This window comes from Chiloscyllium plagiosum, unplaced genomic scaffold, assembly GCF_037043375.1.
Source record: "Chiloscyllium plagiosum isolate Xiang-an unplaced genomic scaffold, Cpla_swu_hap1 HiC_scaffold_23, whole genome shotgun sequence".
Taxonomy (NCBI): domain Eukaryota; kingdom Metazoa; phylum Chordata; class Chondrichthyes; order Orectolobiformes; family Hemiscylliidae; genus Chiloscyllium; species Chiloscyllium plagiosum.
This window is the reverse complement of record NW_028270161.1, coordinates 46129020-46148857: the sequence shown is the minus strand read 5'-3', so window position 1 is coordinate 46148857 and position 19838 is coordinate 46129020. Positions and strand designations below refer to the sequence as shown.

The following is a 19838-nucleotide window of genomic DNA, read 5'->3' as shown; positions in this document are numbered from 1 at the left end:
GGAGTACAATTCTGCGGCATACAGAGCTGCTAGATCTGTTTGAAGTCTGTCCCATTTAACATGGTGATAGTGTCACACAACACGATACATGTTATTCTCAATGTGAAGGCGGAACTTCATCTCCACAAGGACTATGAGGTGGTCACTAATACTGATACTGTCATGGACAGATGCATCTGCAGCTGGCAGATTGGTAAGGATGAGGTCAGGTACATTTTTCCCTCTTGTTGGTTCCTTCACTAACTGCCACAGACCTAATCGAGCAGCGATGTCCTTTAGGACCCGATCAGCTCGATTAGTAATGCTGCTGCTGAGCCACTCTTGTTGATGGACATTGCAATTCCCCACCCAGAGTACATGTTGTGCCCTTGCCATCTTTGGTGCTTCCTCTAAGTGTTGTTCAACACGGAGGAGTACTAATTCATCAGCTGAGGGAGGATGTACGTGGTAATCAGCAGGAGGTTTCCTTGCATGTGTTTAACCTGAAGCCATGAGACTTCAGGGGCTCTGGAGTCAATGCTGAGGAATCCCAGGGTGACACCCTCCCGATTTTATACCATCTCTGTTGGGTCTGTCTTGCCAGCGGGACAGGACATATCCAGGGATGGTGATGGTGGTGTCAGAGACATTGTCTCAGACGAATGATTCCCTAAGTATGATTATGTCAGGCTATTGCTTGACCTGTCCATGAGACAGCTCTCCCAATTTTAGGTGAAAGTGAGGACTGCAGATGCTGGAGATTAGAGTCAAGAGTGTGGTGCTTGAAAAGCACAGCAGGTCAGGCAGCATCCGAGGAGCAAGAAAATCGACATTTCGGGCATAAGCCCCTCATCAGGAATCAGGAATCCCAATGAAGGGCTTTCCCCAAAACATCGATTTTTCTGTCCTCTCCCAATTTTAGCACTAGCCCCTAGATGTTAGTGAGGAGGACTTTACAGGGTTGACAGGGCTGTTTCTGTCATTGTCTTTTCTGGTGCCTAAGATGATGCCAGGCGATCTGTCCGGTTTCATTTCTTCCAAAATATTGTACCCATCAATACAACTGATTGGCTTGTTTGGCCATTTCAGACGGCAATTGAGAGTCAACTACATTGCTGTAGGTCTGGAGAATATGTAGGTCAGACTAGGTGAGAATGGTAGATTTCCTTCTCTGAAGGACATTAGTGAACCAAATGGGTTTTTCCAACAATTGACAATGGTTTCATCAATAGATTCTTTGTTCCTTTCTGAGTTTCTGTAGTCTAGCTATAATACCACTAGGCGATTGCCTCCCCCGAAATTATTCTTGGAGACTGTCTCGAATACACTCTGAGTTTTTCCATGGTTACTTCAGCTAATTTGACTTTCTTAGTCTAAATAAAGATTAATGCAACCCATGATGAATGTCTCTATATTTTTTACCTGCCCTCCCTATCTCAGGTTGTACGTTTGCTCGCTGAGCTGGTAGATTTGTTCTCAGACAGTTAATCACCGTGCTAGGTGACATCATCAATGAGCCTCCGATGAAGCGCTGGTGTTCTGTCCTGCTTTCTATTTATGTGTCTTGTTCTGTTGTGGTGGGTGATATCACTTCCAATTCTTTTTCTTAGAGATTGGTAAATGGGGTCCAAATCGATATGTTTGTTAGTAGAGATCCAGTTTGACTGCCAGGCCTCCAGGAATTCTCATGCATGTCTTTATTTAGCCTGTCCCAGGATGGATGTATTGTCCCAGTTGACCTGGTGTCCCTCTTCATCTGTGTGTATGGATACTAGTGACAGTTGGTCATGTCTTTTGGTGACCCATTGGTGCTCACGTGTCCTGGTGGTTAGTTTCCTGCCTATCTGTCTAATGTAATATTTGTTGCAGTCCTTGCAGGGTATTTCCTATATGACATTTGTTCAGTTGGTTGTTAGTACATTTCCTTTAAATTCATCAGGAGCTATTTTAGAGTGATGGTAGGTTTGTGGGCTACCAGTGCCAGAGTAATATGGTCATCATCTCCAAGATGGCCTTAATGTATGGCAGGGTGGCTAGAGTCTCTGGGCGCGTTGTGTCTTCTTGTTTAGGTCTGTTGTATAGGAATCGGCGGACTGCGCTTATCGGGTGCCAGTTTTTCCTGAATACGTTGTATAATTGTTTTTTCTCAGCTTCTCTTAGTTCCTGGGTGCTGCATTGTGTTGTTGCTCATTTAAATAATATCCTGATGCAGCCCCGTTTGTGGGTGTTGGGATAATTGCTCCTATTGTTGAGTATCTGGTCAGTGTGTGTGGCCTTCCTGTAAATCCTGGTCTGTAGCTCTTCATTGACTTTTCATTCTTCCGAGATGTCTAGGAAGGGGTCTATTTTGTTCTCTTCCTATTTAGTGAGCTTTATACCAGTAAGAATGTTGTTTATGCGTTTGTGGGTTTCTTCTAATTTATTGCGTTTCATGATGACAGAAGTGTCATCCACATAGCGGACCCAAAGCTTAGGCTGAATCATGGGAAGGGCTGTTTGTTCTAACCTCTGCATGCCTGCTTCTGCTAAGAGTCCTGATATTGGTGATCCCATAGGGTGTCCCGTTGATTTGTTTGTAGGTCTTGTCGTTGAAGGTGAAGTGGGTTGTGAGGCATAGGTCTATTAGTTTGAGGATGCTGTCCTTGTTCATGGAGTTGATGCTGTCAGGTGGTTGTGTCCTTGGTTCATTGAAGCCAGTGTTTCTTTGGTCAGGGTGATGTTTATTGATGTGAATAGGGCTGTCATGTCAAAGGAAAATACCTAGCATGGTGACAAACATCTGAGAACAAATCTCCCAGCTCAGCTACAGTACATCTCCTGGAGGATGATAGATTACTCCCATAAGTACATTCCCTTGTGCTTTCTTATCTCCATGTATATGGATATTCCATCTTCTGACCCAAGATCATTTCTTACAACTGTACTCATTCCATCACATTCCAACAAAGCCAACCCACCACCCTTCCTTTCCTGCCTGTCCTTTCAAAAAGCTACATGTGCCTGACTATTTGGTTCACAGCTTTGATCTGTAAACGGTCTCGGTAATGGCTTTAAGATCATTATTTGCACTGTAATTCTTTAATGATGACTTTAATTCCAATTCCTTTTGCAGTAAAAATCACAAGTACTTTGAACTAGTGTAAGTGATCATATTTATACCACAGCTATGACACCAGAATTGAAACAAGGTCCAAAGAGACTCTAGAATGAGGCAAAGTCTAGAATTAGTTCAATTCTAGACTTCACATTGTACAGATTTAGTGCAAATTGACACCACTCATTAAACATGTAGAATAAATATTTTCTAAGAAATGCTGTTCATTTGCATTCTGCATATGTTACCCAGAGACAATTTGTACAAATATCTCAGCAACAAACTGCACAGCAATGTGGTAAACAGTACACCTGCTACTAACTTAACACACAGCTGCCACTGCATTAGTATTGGAGCATTTGATAGTTATTAAACTTTAACATGGGTCAGAGTTTATCTGTATTTAAAATAAAAGGTAACTAAAATAGTGATACCAATAATTTGGATTGATCTATACCCTTTTACATAATAAAAATATTACAGGAGCATAAATTGGATGAAATTTAGCACCGAGCCACCTAAGGAAGCACTGGGACAGGTGACCAAGAGCCTTTTAAGCTATTTAAGAACTTTTTGAATTTCCTCATTGACTGCTTCCTGTCCTCACTTTGAGTATTTGCTTTGATTGACTTGCCAATTGGTTTATGCTAAGTGGCAATTTAATCAGACGCAAAGTCCAGTCAACTGAAGGGTATACTTAGTTTGACATCATTCAACAGCTTAAAGCAAAAGTAAATGAAGGAGGCTAATAGTGAGCTCTGTGAATAAGTCAAATAGAGAGCAATGCTTCTGCTGTAATCAACAGCAGATATTTGGTGACTTTCACAACATTTACTAAGTAACAATATCAGTAACATCAAAGTATTTATTATCTCAAATATGGTTGCCTGCTAGTTCACTTCAGCTCTTTCTGTTAATCTAGGCTAAATGTGGCATCGGCGTTTACCACAGTTCCCCTTCCCAGAAAGATTGTTGCTACATGGTAATAGAAATCAATTATATTTTACTTTAAGCAGTAGCCAGATGAGAACTTGTCCTTGGTTCTAATTTAGATTTCTACAACTATTCCTGTGGGCCACAGAAATAAGGGTACATTGTTGACAATTGATTTTAAAAGTGCACTCCCTCACCTCTGACTGCATTGAATTAGCCAATCTGAACTCAAGTAGTAAGTGGAGTGGTACAATAGGCTTTAATGTCCTTGATTATTGGATCAATTAAACAAACCCACATTGAAGACCAATCACTTTTCCCTCAGTGATCTGTGACAACTAAAAATGGTTAAATGCCAAATTAACTTAACTCCTTAATAAAGTACTAATAGGCCAAATGGGATGATCTGATCATAAATGCACACCTAAGCATGTCATTCATGTGAATGCTTTATGAATGTGATCCCAAAGAAGAGCTTTTATGGTATGTTCGCAACTGGGAAGCCATTGAGCAGTGAACAACAATGAGAATATAATGACCCCTAGAAGTAACATGCAAACAGTGCAAAATATTGATCCATAAATGGAAATAATTTGATCGGGTAGGAGAGTAAGACCCGAAAACTATCCACGAAGGCATCTTCTGTAGTAGAAGGTAATGATTCTGAAGGGGTTAAGCTTCATGTTCCAGCGATTCCATCCATTCTACAGATGTCACACAATCAGTGGGTGGAGATAAGGATTATACACTGGTTTTCAGGAGGATCAGATATGGTTCTACCAATTATGGTTGACCAGTGTAGTTATATTTATTGCTATCGTGCAATAAACTTGCTTATTATCAGGATACAGTGCATCTGTTGTAGATATTCTACAGTTCTATATCTTCTACCCTTAATCACTAGATGCTAAACAAAGACAATTGTGGATTGGTGCTAGCAAACTAGCTTAAAAAATGATTTGCCTAGCACCACATACTGATAGAGATGGCAAATACTACAAGCTACCAGCAGTGGTCACCTGGGATAAAACCACATTGCCTCTTCTATTGCTATTGCAGAATGTAGGTGACAGTTGAGGAAGTCTCTTTCACACCAAGGTTTCTATCTTGGGGTCCACTGCTAATTCTGCGGTTGCTCATTCCCAGCAGGAAATAGATTAATTAGTTTTCACACACCTCACTGTATTAAGTCAGATGATGTTTTGATGTTCATTTTCAAAGTCAATAGGTGATACATCAATAATGTCTTTGCGTGGAGATATGTGTCACCTCATAGTAATGTCTGTTGGTATATTAAAGTGTACATCTGTTAGTTACAATGTACTTGGTTGTGCTGAGATGCGAGTGCTATACTGAAGTTTACATCATTATGTTGAGATATATGTCAGTGTGTCACTATTGAGGTGTGCATCACTTTGTTGCGACATACATTATTGAGTTGCGGTGTAGCTCACTGTGTAGTGATGTATGCTAATCTGCCATATGCCTGCACAGAGGAAGATGACATTTGAAGATTTGTTTTGGATATTAGCAGCTCTTTAGAGGAGCAATGCACCATTATAAAAGGCAAAGAAAACGGCTATATGTGATTTTCTTTTAAACAATTATCCACACAAAAATGGAGAAGAATGATGCTGCAGAAACATTTGTACCTTCAGTCTGAGCTATAGTTTTCACTCACTGGTGAAATATTTCTCACTCGTCAGGCAATTGGAACTAGCAACCAGGCTGGAGGAGAAAGCCTTTACATATGTCTTTGTGCATTTTCTTCATATTGCTCCCTTGACATCAGCAGATTGTTTCCAAACCTTCTAGAATGAAGTATTGCTTTCATGTTGAGCAATAGCTTTATGTATTCTTCTTAAATTGTTGTGAAACAATTATTTTCTAAAGATAATTTTCAGCAAATTTACTGAATCAAGTTACATTGGTTAATATGACCTTTTAATTGTTTCTTTTGAACCTAAGTCTTTGATATCACAGTTAGTGACAGAAAACACAGGCAGATGGTTTGATTCACAATGAATGCTGTGTTGGTTGATTTCAGTTTAGATGACAGTCACGTCTCTTGATATGGGAAGGAGAATTCATTCAGAATTGCTCACAAGTTTAGGAATCTTGCAAGGAAGTTTGGATAAGTGAAAATCAAGTGCGGTCTTATCCAGATGACTTTAATGGAAGAATAACATACAACATTCCCTTTCTGAATTTACGCATTGAGAGCCAGGGAAGGATTGGGGGTGCTAGTCTACAGATCAGATTGACACTAACAGCATGGGGTTTAATCCCTGTTATAGCTGAGATATACTTGGCATGCATTTCTTCACTTTACCCACAGGAAAATTATTGGCACTTTGCCTCAGGTTTAGAAATAATTACCATGGTCCTGCTGAGAACTCATTTAAAAAAAAGAGGAATGAAAATTACATCCATAAATTATAGAAAATGTTTAGGAAACCGGGGAAATAACTGAGCATTTCAGAACTTCTTGACTAGACAAAATAAATTTCCAAGCAGTCTTGTCCCATTCTATATAAATAGGGTTTTGACACCGACAGTTTAATTTCCACATTGATGCACATTAGTAGATGACATAGAGCTTCTCCTGCCAATTGAAAGCATGTGTTAATTATATATTAGCTGTGGCAGTAATGTTAGCATAATTTATCATGATTTCAGGCCTGTAGACTTAGGTAGCAAGATCAAGTCAACTGAGATCAGACAGAGTGAAAATCTATCAAGTTGGACCAAAATAGAGACAGGTCAAGATAAAGTAAGACTTAATCCATTCGGGCCTAACAGATGCGTTTGTACATCTACAAATGTTGCAATAAATAATTATAGAAATGGTAGCCGGCAACACACAAATATTAAAATTGCCAAATATGAATAGGAGTAGTCAAACTAAAGCATATTTATTAATTGTCTGCTTTGTCCTATTTTCTGTATGAATTACCATGGTGATATCAGAAGAACCTGTTATGACAGGCTGTCATTATGAGCTATGAGACTAGTCGGTCCAAAAACATAAATAAATGCATTTATGGCATTGTGACTAACTCCTACACTTTGGACACTTGTTTTATTTACATCTCTTTTTTATTTACATCTCTTAACATATACCATGAGACAAAGCTCAAATGTCTGGAAAAGATAGAGTCTGCCAGTAGGGGTATGTTACCTGTGTTATTTTACAATTATCTGATGTTCTTGTTGTTTCCAGTAATCAACTGATGTCTGTTACTGCTACATTTTATCTAATTATTTAATAACTATTGCCTTTTGGATGTAAATGTGATCACATTATAATGTCTAATATTAAGAATAAGATAAATTCAACATAAATTAATACCACTCTCTCAATTTCAATTTAGGAATAAACAATATTATATTTTTATTACATTGGCTTCTGGAATGTTTTCAGTCTCTCAGTCATAATTTGGAGATCACCAAGTTTAATTGTTCGACAGAATGCTTCAAATAGCAAAGCCACACATTGGGGCAGCACAGTTTGGCAAAGGAAGTACAGCATTATAGCCAAAATTCTGTAAATCATGCCACTTGTGAGAGCGAATCCCTAGTGGGAGAATCAAATCGGCACACCTAATTGTGTCATTCCATTCTTCCATGAAAACTGTAAATAATTTAACTCGATTAACATCAAAATAAATGGACATTATACCGCGGCTACATCGTATTTTGTTTCGAATAAATATGGAATACTGTGGACGCTTTTGGACCCCTTATCCTAAGGAAGGATCCATACTTAGACAGAATGGAACAAAGGTTCGCTTGTCTGATTGCTGAGATGAGGGCAAAGCGCAAGAGGAGAGATTGTGTAAACTAAATGCATATTCCTCAGAGTTTAGAAGAATGTGAGATAGTCTGGTTGCAATGCATAAATGCTTCATGGCTTGACAGGTTAGATGTAAAGAGGCTTTTTTCTCCTGGTTAGGGTATATACTTAGGGTGACACCCTAAAGCAAGTGAAGAAGATACTCAATAGAGCACATAACACTGTGCGGCAGAGCTAACATTGTTACACTCTTACAGCTCTTCCATTTAATAATCCATAACTACAAAGCTGAAAAAATAATCTTCTTAATCAGAACATAGATCCCACTGATGAAGCTTCAGAACAATCCACACTTAATAATCTGCTCACCTTAGACAGCTGAGATAATCTTCAACATCAAAAATAATCAACAACATAGTCAGAATGAAGTCAATTCACCTTCTCTTCCAATCTACACAGATCCAAGAAATAGTTTGAGCATCAGATGCACATTTTTGCCAAAATCTAATCAGTTCTTTCTTGGGCCATACTCAATCCGTTCACTAGGTTTCATTGAAATCCATCCATTAGTGTCTTATATATATTGTTTATAGGACAAAGAAGACTAAGAGACTAACTATTGTGACAGGACTAAGAAATCAGCTTTCTTAGATTTACATGACAAGAAAATACTTCACTCGAAGGTTTTGAATCATTGAAATCTGTACCCCAAAGAACAGTAGGTTGTTACAGTAAACAGGAGAGTCATGAGATCAATAGATTGTTTACGTACTAGGAGAATCGATGGGGGGTGGGGATAATGCAGGAAGGTGAAGTTGAGGCACAAGATCAGTTGTGATCTCACTGAATGGTGGAACAGGCTCAATGGATTGAATGACCTAACCTCTTTCTATTTGTTCTGTTTTATGTGCCTATAATGTTGAGACCATAATCTTAATTATCGATTTAGGAGTTGGTTAGTTCAATTGGCTAGTTTGTGATACAGAGTGATGTCGACAGCTTGGGTTTAATTCGTGCACTGGCCTGGAGTTTGGGCGAAGGACTCTCTTTTCAACCTTTTCCATCGCCTGCGGCATGGTGACCTCCAGGGCAAACCACCATCAGTCATCTCTTTCCCTAGTGAGAAGGCAGCCCTATGGTTTGACATGACGACAGTGACTTTACCTTTTTTAGTTATTAATTCATTAAATTCCTGATGATATCATGTCCAATCAATGAAAGAAATTACTGCTAATGTTATGACACGACGAATATGACTCTCCTGTTTACTGTAAACCAGCAACACAGCAAAGATTTATCCCATGCAGTAATCTGTGAAAATTCAAGAGGTCAAGAACTATTTAAAGTAAAAATTAAAAACTTTATTTCTGAAAGTATAACAGAGAATAATTAACTAACAACTATTTACAACTCCTCTCGAACCTATCTTTGGGCGACACGGTGGCTCAGTGGTTAGCACTGCTGCCTCACAGTCCCAGGGGCCCAGGTTTGATTCCAGTCTCAGGCAACTGTCTGTGTGGAGTTTGTATATTCTCCCTGTGTCTGCGTAAGTTCCCTCCCACAATTGAAAGGTGTGCAGACTAGGTGAATTGGCCATGCTACATTGCCCATAGTGTTCAGGGATGTGTAGGTTGGGTGTTATACTCTTCGGAAGGTTGTTGTGGACTTGTTGGGCCGAAGGGCCTGTTTCCACACTGTAGGGATTCTATTCTATGATCTTTTACCTTCCCTTCTTTAATACTAGCCTGATAAAACCCCCGATGATGATTTACAAAGTAAAACTTCTTATCTCAAAACTAGGCAGCTTTCGGTTCTTCTCTGTATTCCGGTTGTCTTTTCTTCTTCTTGGGGATTCTGCTTCTCAGGTTACTGATCGATAAAGGTACCTTTAAGAGATCTATTTTTAATACAGATTTTACATAGAGTCATAGAGATGTACAGCACAGAAATAGACCCTTCAGTCCAACCTGTCCATGCCGACCAGATATCCCAACCCAATCTAGTCCCACCTGCCAGCATCCGGCCCATAGCCCTCAAAACCCTTCCTATTTATATACCATCCAAATGCTGCTTAAATGTTGCAATTGTACCAGCCTCCATCACTTCCTCTGGCAACTCACTCCATACACGTACCACCCTCTGCATGAAAAAGTTGCTCATTAGATCTCTTTTATATCTTTCCCTTCTCACCGTAAACCTATGCCCTCTAGTTCTGGACTCCCCGACCCCAGGGAAAAGACTTTGTCTATTTATCTTATCCATGCCCCTCATAATTTTATAAACCTCTATAAGGTCACCCCTTAGCCTCTGATGCTCCAGGGAAAACAGCCCCAGCCTGTTCAGCCTCTCCCCATAGCTCAAATCCTCCAAACCTGGCAACATCCTTGTAAATCTTTTCTGAACCCTTTCAAGTTTCACAACATTTTTCCAATAGGAAGGAGACCAGAATTGCACGCAATGTTACAACAGTGGTCTAACCAATGTCCTGTACAGCTGCAACATGACCTCCCAACTCCTGTACTCAATATCTGACCGATAAAGGAAAGCATTCCAAATGCCTTCTTCACTATCCTATCTACCTTTTTGCAGCAGAGAACGGTGGGTGCTGATGGAAGTGAAGTCGGAGTACAAAGCCGATCGGGAAGGTAAGTGATTGTTATTTGAGTGGGTGTGTTCTAGACCCCAGGTCCTACAAAGTAGAGCCTCCCTCCCACCCTCCTCCTCTAACCTAAATTAAAAGTCCACAGACTTGCCCCAAAAAAGAGGGTCCAAGGAAGTTCCTGTGGAGTGAAGATTGAGGCTTTAGCTCAGGAGTCTTTGACAAGGAGGTTGAGTGAAGTGATTACGCCACAGTTGAAGAGGGTGAAGACATGACTGCCCAGCTGGTTCAGTGTGCTACATGCTTGATGTGGGAGGTCAACAACTCTGGTGTGTCTGGCTCGTATAAGTGTGGAAAGTGTGTGCACGTTCAGCTACTGACAGAACATATTGCAGCACTGATGAAAGAACTCCAGGACCTTAGGCTCATTCAAGAGAACGAGATGTTTCTGGACAAGACCTTCAGCGAGGTTATTACACCGACCATACCAGAAGAGAGCAGAAGAAAGCAGACAGTGAGGAAGGCAGAGAGGAGACAGGTGCAAGAGACCCCCGGGGAAGTACCTGTCAGGAGCAAGTTGAATCTTTTGAAAACAGTAGAGAGAGATGACACTGCCAGTCCGCGAGGCAGCCAGGTCTGTCAATCAAAGGTTGGCATGGAGGCAGAACGGAAGAGTCGGACATCGCACAGAGCTGTGGTAATAGGGGACTCCATAGTGAGAGGAACTGACCGGGGTTTTGTGGCAGCAGGCGGGACTTAAGGATGGTGTGTTGCCTTCCGGGTGCCAGGGTTAAAGACATCACAGACAGAGTGCAGGAAATCCTCAAGGATGAAGGTGAAGAGCCAGAGATGGTGGTACATGTCGGCACAAATGATGTCGGGAAGATGAGGAGGAACATACTACAGTGGGACTTCAGAGAACTAGGAAGAAGGCTGAAAAGCAGGATGTCCAGAGTGGTTGTCTCCGGTTTGCTTTGAGTTCCTTGGGCTGGAGAGGCCAGAAACAGGGAGATAATGGACTTGAACGTGTGGCTGGGGAACTGGTGCAGGAAGCAAGGATTTAAATTCTTGGATCACTGGGGTATGTTTTGTGGTAAGCATAAATTATACAAAAGAGACGGTTTGCACCTTAATAAGTTGGGGACCAGCATTCTGGCAGGCAGGTTTGCTACTGCAGCACAGCTGCGTTTAAACTAAGTAACGGGGGGGGGGGAGGGGACAAACTGGATGTTTAAGAAGGAAATTGAAGGGAAAGTTAGAACAAGGGAAGTCAAGAAAGACAACTGTATCAATGAAGCTAAAAGGGATCATGCTGTAAGGTTGGGCTGAAGTAGGAGTTGATGGGAAGGGTGAGGGCAATAACAAATTAAAAATACTATATACGAATGCACGAAGCATTAGAAATAAGATGGATGAGCTTGAGGTTCTTTTGGAAATTGGCAGATAAGATATTGTGGGGATAACTGAGAAGTGGCTTCAAGTGGACAGGGCCTCGGAAATGAATATTCAAGGCTACACGTGCTATCGTAAGGACAGACTGACGGGCAGAGGGGGTGGGGTGGCCATGTTGGTAAGGGATGATATTCAGTCCCTTGCATGGGGGTACCTAGAATCAGGGGGTGTAGAGTCAGTATGGATAGAACTGAGAAATTCTAAGGGTAAAACGACCCTCTTGGGAGTTATCTACAGGCCCCCAAACAGTAGTCTGGATGTCGGATGTAAGTTGAATCAGGAGCTGAAATTGGCCTGTCGCAAAGATGTTACTACAGTTGTCATGGGGGATTTCAACATGCAGCTAGACTGGGAGAATCAGGATGATATTGGACCTCAAGAAAGATACTTTGTGGAGCGCCTCCGAGATGGATTCTTAGAACAGCTGGTGCTGGAGCCTACCAGGGAGAAGGCAATTCTGGATCTGGTATTGTGCAATGAACCAGAATTGATCAGGGACCTCGAAGTGAAGGAGCCATTGGGAAGTAGTGACCATAATACAATAAGCTTCAATTTGCAATTTGAGAGAGAGAGAGGGTACAATCGGAAGTGACAATGTTTCAGTTGAATAAAGGGAACTATAGAGCTATGAGGGAGGAGCTGGCCAAAGTTCAATGGTGCAATACCTTAGCAGGGATGACAGTGGAGGAACAATGGCAGATATTTCTGGGTATAATGCAGAAGATGCAGGATCAGTTCATTCAAGGAAGAAAGATCCTAGGAGGAGGCATGGGTGGCCGTGGCTGATGAGGGAAGTTAAGAAACATATAAAGTTAAAAGAGAAAAAGTATAACATAGCAAAGGTAAGTGGGAAAACGGAGGACTGGGAAGCTTTTAAAGAACAATAGAAGATTACTAAGAAGGAAATACGCAGAGAAAAAATGGGGTACGAAGGTAAACTGGCCAAAAATATATAGGAGGATAGTAAAAGCTTTTTTAGGTATGTGAAAGGGAAAAAAATGGTTAAGACTAAAATTGGGCCCTTGAAGACAGAAACAGGGGAATATATTATGGGGAATGAGGAAATAGCAGAAGAGTTAAATTGGTACTTCAGATCTGTGTTCACTGGGGAAGACACAAGCAATCTCCCTGAGGTAATAATGGCTGAAGGACCTGAACTTAAGGGAATTTATATTTGCCAGGAATTGGTGTTGGAGAGACTGTTAGGTCTGAAGGCTGATAAGTCCCCGGGGCCTGATGGTCTACATCCCAGGGTACTGAAGGAGGTGGCTCTAGAAAGCGTGGATGCGTTGGTGATCATTTTCCAGAGTTTGATGGATTCAGGATCAGTTCCTGCGGATTGGAGGGTGGCTAATGTTGTACCACTTTTTAAGAAAGGAGGGAGAGAGAAAGCAGGAAATTATAGACCAGTTAGTCTGACCTCAGTGGTGGGAAAGATGCTGGAGTCTATTATAAAGGATGAAATTGCGACACATCTGGATAGTAGTAACAGGATAGGTCAGAGTCAGCATGGATTTATGAAGGGGAAATCATGCTTGATTAATCTTCTGGAATTTTTTGAGAACGTAACTCTGAAGATGGACGAGGGAGATCTAGTAGATGCAGTGTACCTGGACTTTCAGAAAGCTTTTGATAAAGTCCCACATAGGAGGTTAGTGAGCAAAATTATGGCACATGGTATTGGAGGCAAAGTACTAACTTGGACTGAAAGTTGGTTGGCTGACAGGAAACAAAGAGTAGTGATAAATGGCTCCATTTCGGAATGGCAGGCAGTGACCAGTGGTGTACCGTAGGGATCAGTGCTAGGATCGCAGTTTTTTACAATATATATTAATGATATAGAAGATGGTATTAGTAATAACATTAGCAAATTTGCTGATGATACAAAGCTGGGTGGCAGGGTGAAATGTGAGGAGGATGTTAGGAGATTACAAGGTGACCTGGGCAGGTTAGGTGAGTGGTCAGATGCATGGCAGATGCAGTTTAATGTGGATAAATGTATGGTTGTCCACTTTGGTGGCAAGAACAGGATGGCAGATTACTACCTAAATGGAATCAATTTAGGTAAAGGGGCAGTACAAAGAGGTCTGGGTGTTCTTGTACACTAGTCAATGAAGGTAAGCATGCAGGTACAGCAGGTAGTGAAGAAGGTTAATAGCATGCTGGCCTTCAAAACAACAGGGATTGAGTATAGAAGCAAAGAGGTTCTTCTGCAGCTGTACAGGGCCCTGGTGAGACCACACCTGGAGTATTGTGTGCAGTTCTGGTCTCCAAGTTTGAGGAAAGACATTCTGGCTATTGAGGGAGTGCAGCGTAAGTTCACGAGGTCAATTCCTGGAATGGCGGGACTACCTTACGCTGAAAGACTGGAGTGACTGGGCTTGTATTTCCTTGAGTTTAGAAGACTGAGAGGGAATCTGATTGAGACATATAAGATTATTAAAAGATTGGACACTCTGGAGGCAGGAAACATGTTTCCGCTGATGGGTGAGTGCCGAACCAGAAGACACAGCTTAAAAATACGGGGTAGACCATTTAGGACAGAGATGAGGAGAAACTTCTTTACTCAGAGAGTGGTGGCTGTGTGGAATGCTCTTCCCCAGAGGACAGTGGAGGCCCAGTCTCTGGATTCATTTAAGAAAAAGTTGGATAGAGCTCTCAAGGATAGTGGAATCAAGGGTTATGGAGATAAGGCAGGAACAGGATACTGATTAAGGATGATCAGCCATAATCATATTGAATGGTGGTGCAGGCTCGAAGGATAGAATGGTCTACTCCTGCCCCTATTGTCTATTGTCTATTGTCTATCTGCGACTCCACTTTCAAGGAGCTATGAACCCGGTAGCTTGTCAGTTCTCTTCTCGACTGTTTAATTTTCCCTGGTCTTATAACCCCAAAGCATCGGATTGTGTCATTGGCTTTTAAGATTGTTAATATACTAAATTCTGGATTGGAGTTTGGTAGTTTTCGGGGTACAATTTAAACTGATTGGCCTAATTCGAATCTGTTTTGTCATGTCCAGGCAACCAGCTACCCCAGTAGCTGGAGCACATGTTACACTGCATCTTTTTTCAGAACATTTGGTGCTGTCAGGTAGCTTTTAACTCTCTTTAACATGTACATTCACATTAAAACAATGTGCTGTAACTTCTGTGTGTGTGTGTGCGTGCATGTGTGTGTGTGTGTATTATGAGGCCAGTAATTGTACAGGAGCTAGATATGCTAGGTCCAAATCCCCCTTTAAGAGTCTTTGATGGGTTATTGGCAGTGAAGCCTCTGCCTATGTCAAACAGACCCAGTGATGTAAAAGAAGTAGAATAAAAAATGGGAATTCTCGACAGAAGGTTATCTCTAGCTCTAGCTCACCCATCATTTAGTCTTAGGGCCAATCACTTTGGCATGCTGCCAAACCATACAATTTGTTGTGTTTCAATGAGTGTTAAACATGAACTAATTCTATGACTGCTAAGTGACACAGTACATGAAATAATTGATATTGTCCCTGCCACAGTTGCTAGATCAGGGACAGGTCACTTGTTACCTCAGTAGTAAAGGGCACCATGTCTGTCTGAACCTTTGACAAAAAAACAACTATTTTAAAAGCATGTTTTATTCTATGAAGAAATTTGCTGGTTTCAACTTTAGAGAGTTTTATGCGGGCAAGATTTTTGGGTACCTGCCGAATCTTCTTTACCAGATTTTCCCTCAACACTCCTTTCTTATGGCCCTATTGGCCCTAGTTGCTTTGTTACCTTGACAACAACTGATTTCCTTCTGAGCCTGCAAACTTTGACAAAAGTTCCAGGAAGTTCCATTGTGCTAACTATGGCAATTGGTCCAAGTTTGTTGTGTTGAGTAGCCTACAACCCAGAAGCCATCATGGCACTGGTTGGCTGCTCATGGCATCAGCAACCAACAGAAACAAGGATTTAGAGTCATAGAGTCATCGAGATGTACAGCACGGAAACAGACCCTTCGGTCCAACTATCCATGTTGACCAGATATCCTAAGCTAATCTAGTTCCATTTGCCAGCACTTGGCCCATATCCCACTAATCTCTTCCTATTCATATACACATCCAGATCCCTTTTAAATACTGTAATTTTACCAGCCTCCACCACTTCCTCTGGCAGCTCATTCCATTCAGGCTATGAAAATGACTCATGTAATGAAGCTTAATACAGGATCTAATCAGAGTCAGTAGGCACTTGCAGTGTGAAGCACATATTTCTTTCATTGAATAGGGTAAAATAAAATCATTACCAGTGCTTTAGAACAGGTCTAAAGGTATAGAGAATTCAGAATAATATGTGAATTATAATTTCTTAATTACCAAGATCTTAATTTGATAACGTAGATTGGGTTGGGGACCATATAATGATATACAAATTATCACTGTATATAATCATAACCTGATTTAAATTGAAAGCTAGTTGAAGCAAAGATTCATTAATCAGATTCATTAACCTTTAACAGAATCTGTTGCCCAGGCTTGTGCACAACCATCCTGACTTCCATCACGTGTACCGCTTTCTGCAAGATATCTGAGCTTTATGTAAGCATGGTGCCCTGCAATCATGAAAGGTATGCAGTTACAGTCTGATTCAAATTCAGGTTGCAAGCCAAATCTCGATGAACTCTTATCACGGAATGTTCACGTTTCCAGCTTTGCAGGAGCTTTTTGATTTTTTTTTAAATCTGACACCACAAATATATGGTTTAACAATGCTGTTTCAAAAGTAAAATGCGCCATGAGTGACACTTCCATTTCTAATACAATCACTGGATTGACTGCATTACAATCCGTCTGCTTGAAAATTTATCAGCACAAAAGCTAGTTCCATACAATTAACAAAACTTCAGTTAATAGAACATGACAAATGCTCAACAGTTCCTCTAATGCCTGCCCCATGTTGAATTATTTGCAGCACCAATTCATCCTAAAAGTCTAGGCACATTTTCTCCATTAAAATATATTGCAATTTGGATTGTTTCTTCGTTATCAGATACGTTTCTGTGGCTCCTCTCCTTTCTTTGAAAATGCACCACAGTACTCCTGCAAATCAAGCCATCTAACTGCTGTGCAAATAACCTACTTTTAACCCATGGGTTCCCTAGTGTCCTTCAGTGCTGGAGATTTTACCTGGTCTGGCCTACATGCCACTCTAGACTGATAGCAACATGGTCTAATGAAATCCTACTGAAATGGCCCAGCAAGCCATTCAATGATATTAGACTACTACAAAGTCTAAAGAAAGGAATGGAACTGGAGAAACCACCCAGCATCAATCTAGATACTAGAAAGGATGATCACAAACTCAGCCCTGTTGTTGCTGCAAAGTCAGTCTCATTTACATCTGGGGGCTGGTGCCAAAACCTCATACAACCACCCTACAGAGGAATAAGGCAACAGTCTGACAGAGTCACTCTCATGGAATCATTGTTTACAATATCCTAACACCATCATCACCACCCCTGGGTAAATTCTGCTCCATCATCAGGACAGACTCACTAGAGGTGGGTGGTATCCTGTCAGGAGGGAATTTTTTTTTTATTTCAAAAATATATTTTATTCATAAAATAATTTGATGGTCTGTACAATTGGTCATGCCATACATATGTAAACATGTACATACAGAGATCAGAATTTATCATTTTTATACAGGTCTGTACATTTTTCAATCATATACCCATTTAATTAGCTGAGGCATCAGCAGAGCCCAAATGACTGCATGGGCCCCCTGTTCTTCGTTAGGCAGGCAGATGTTACACAGTGGTCTTTCCCCACCGCGCCTTGGCGGCAGCTGCCCCAAGCTTCAGCGCATCCCTCAACACGTAGTCATGGACCTTGGAATGTGCCAGTCTGCAGCACTCAGTCGGGGTCAACTCCTTCAGCTGGAGGATCAGCAGGTTTCGGACCACCCAGAGAGCGTCCTTCACCGAGTTGATGATCCTCCAGGCACAGTTGATGTTCGTCTCGGTGTGCGTCCCGGGGAACAGACCGTAGAGCACGGAGTCCCACGTCACGGCACTGCTCGGGATGAACCTCGACAAACACCACTGCATTCCTCTCCAGACTTCCTCTGCATAGGCACATTCCAGAAGGAGGTGTGTGACAGTCTCGTCCCCCCCGCAGCCACTTCAAGGGCAGCGTGCGGTGCGGCTGAGAGTCCGGGCGTGCATAAAGGATCTCACAGGCAGAGCCCTTCTCACCACCAGCCAAGCCATGTCTTGGTGCTTGTTGGAAAGTTCTAGCGATGAGGCATTCTGCCAAATGGCTTTGACAGTCTGCTCAGGGAACCGCTCGATAGGATCCGCCCTCTCTTTTTCCCGAAGGGTCTCAAGGACACTACGTGCTGACTTGTGGTCAAAGGTGTTTTTCTTCATAAATTTCTCCACGAAGGACAGGTGATACGGAACGGTCCAACTACTCGGAGCGTTCCGCGGCAGCGAGGCCAGGCCCATCCTTTGCAACACCGGGGACAGGTAGAACCTCAGTACATAGTGACACTTGGTGTTTGCGTACCAGGGATCCATGCACAGCTTGATGCAGCCACACACAAAGGTGGCCATCAGGGTGAGGGTGGCATTGGGTGTATTTTTTCACCCCCAGTCAGGAGGGAATTTTTTTTGTTTTTATTTCAAAAATATACTTTATTCATATATATTTAATCTATACAATTGGACATGTCATCATTCTGTAAACATTCCATTTCTTTACGTATTGAAACAGGGTAATCATTCATATTCACAGGTTAGTGCAATTACATTGAGCTCAGAAGCCAGCGGAGCCCAAATGACTGCGTGGGCCCCCTGTTCTTCTTAGGCAGGCAGATGTTAGACGGTGGTCTTTCCCCACCGCGCCTTGGCGGCAGCTGCCCCAAGCTTCAGCGCGTCCCTCAACACGTAGTCCTGGACCTTGGAATGTGCCAGTCTGCAGCACTCAGTCGGGGTCAACTCCTTCAGCTGGAAGATCAGCAGGTTTCGGTCCGCCCAGAGAGCGTCCTTCACCGAGTTGATGATCCTCCAGGCACAGTTGATGTTCGTCTCGGTGTGCGTCCCGGGGAACAGACCATAGAGCACGGAATCCCGCGTCACGGCGCTGCTCGGGACGAACCTCGACAGACACCACTGCATTCCTCTCCAGACTTCCTCTGCATAGGCACATTCCAGAAGGAGGTGTGTGACAGTCTCGTTCCCCCCCCCCCGCAGCCACTTCGAGGGCAGCGTGCGGTGCGGCTGAGAGTCCGGGCGTGCATAAATGATCTCACAGGCAGAGCCCTTCTCACCACCAGCCAAGCCATGTCTTGGTGCTTGTTGGAAAGTTCTGGCGATGAGGCATTCTGCCAAATGGCTTTGACAGCCTGCTCAGGGAACCGTTCGACAGGATCCACCCTCTCCTTTTCCCGAAGGGTCTCAAGGACACTACGTGCTGACCACTTCCTGATGGACTTGTGGTCAAAGGTGTTTTTTTTGATAAATTTCTCCACGAAGGACAGGTGATACGGAACGGTCCAACTACTCGGAGCGTTCCGCAGCAGCGAGGCCAGGCCCATCCTTCGCAACACCGGGGACAGGTAGAACCTCAGTACGTAGTGACACTTGGTGTTTGCAGTCAGGAGGGAATTACCCTAGCAGTCCTCAACATTGTCTCTAGACCCTATGAAGACAATAGCATCAGGCGCAGCCCTGGCCAGGGCATTCACCACACAGTCAGGGTGACTGTGAAGAAGGTGGAGGAACACATAGCGGTCGATCGGACGGTGTTCGTGAAGAAGATTTTGCTGGAGTGCTGCGGGATTTTGCTGGAGTGCTGCGGGATTTCCCTGCGGCAGGCTATTTCGACGTGACCTTCAAGACCGTGAAGAATTGCGAGCAGCTCCTGAAGGTCTTCAAGGAGAAGGATGGGGAACCTCTGTTCTCCAGCTTGTCCCGTTGTGTGTCCATCCTGCGCAGAGGAGTCGAGTTGTAACTATCCAGATGTA

The 19838-nt window shown here is 42.5% G+C and overlaps 1 protein-coding gene across 17 annotated transcripts in view; it reads right to left on the bottom strand.

Annotated features, from left to right (window-relative positions):
• Positions 1–19838, bottom strand: part of LOC122561637 (potassium voltage-gated channel subfamily A member 1-like) — a 250780-nt gene that overhangs the window by 76681 nt on the left and 154261 nt on the right. Inside the window, exon 5 of one of the 17 annotated variants that reach the window (XM_087999621.1) lies at positions 8917–8935. The exons of the other annotated variants lie outside the window; for them this stretch is intronic. The gene's annotated coding sequence lies outside the window, so the exon portion shown is untranslated. Of the gene's footprint in view, positions 1–8916; positions 8936–19838 lie in introns of those variants that run through there. 17 annotated transcript variants of the gene reach the window in all.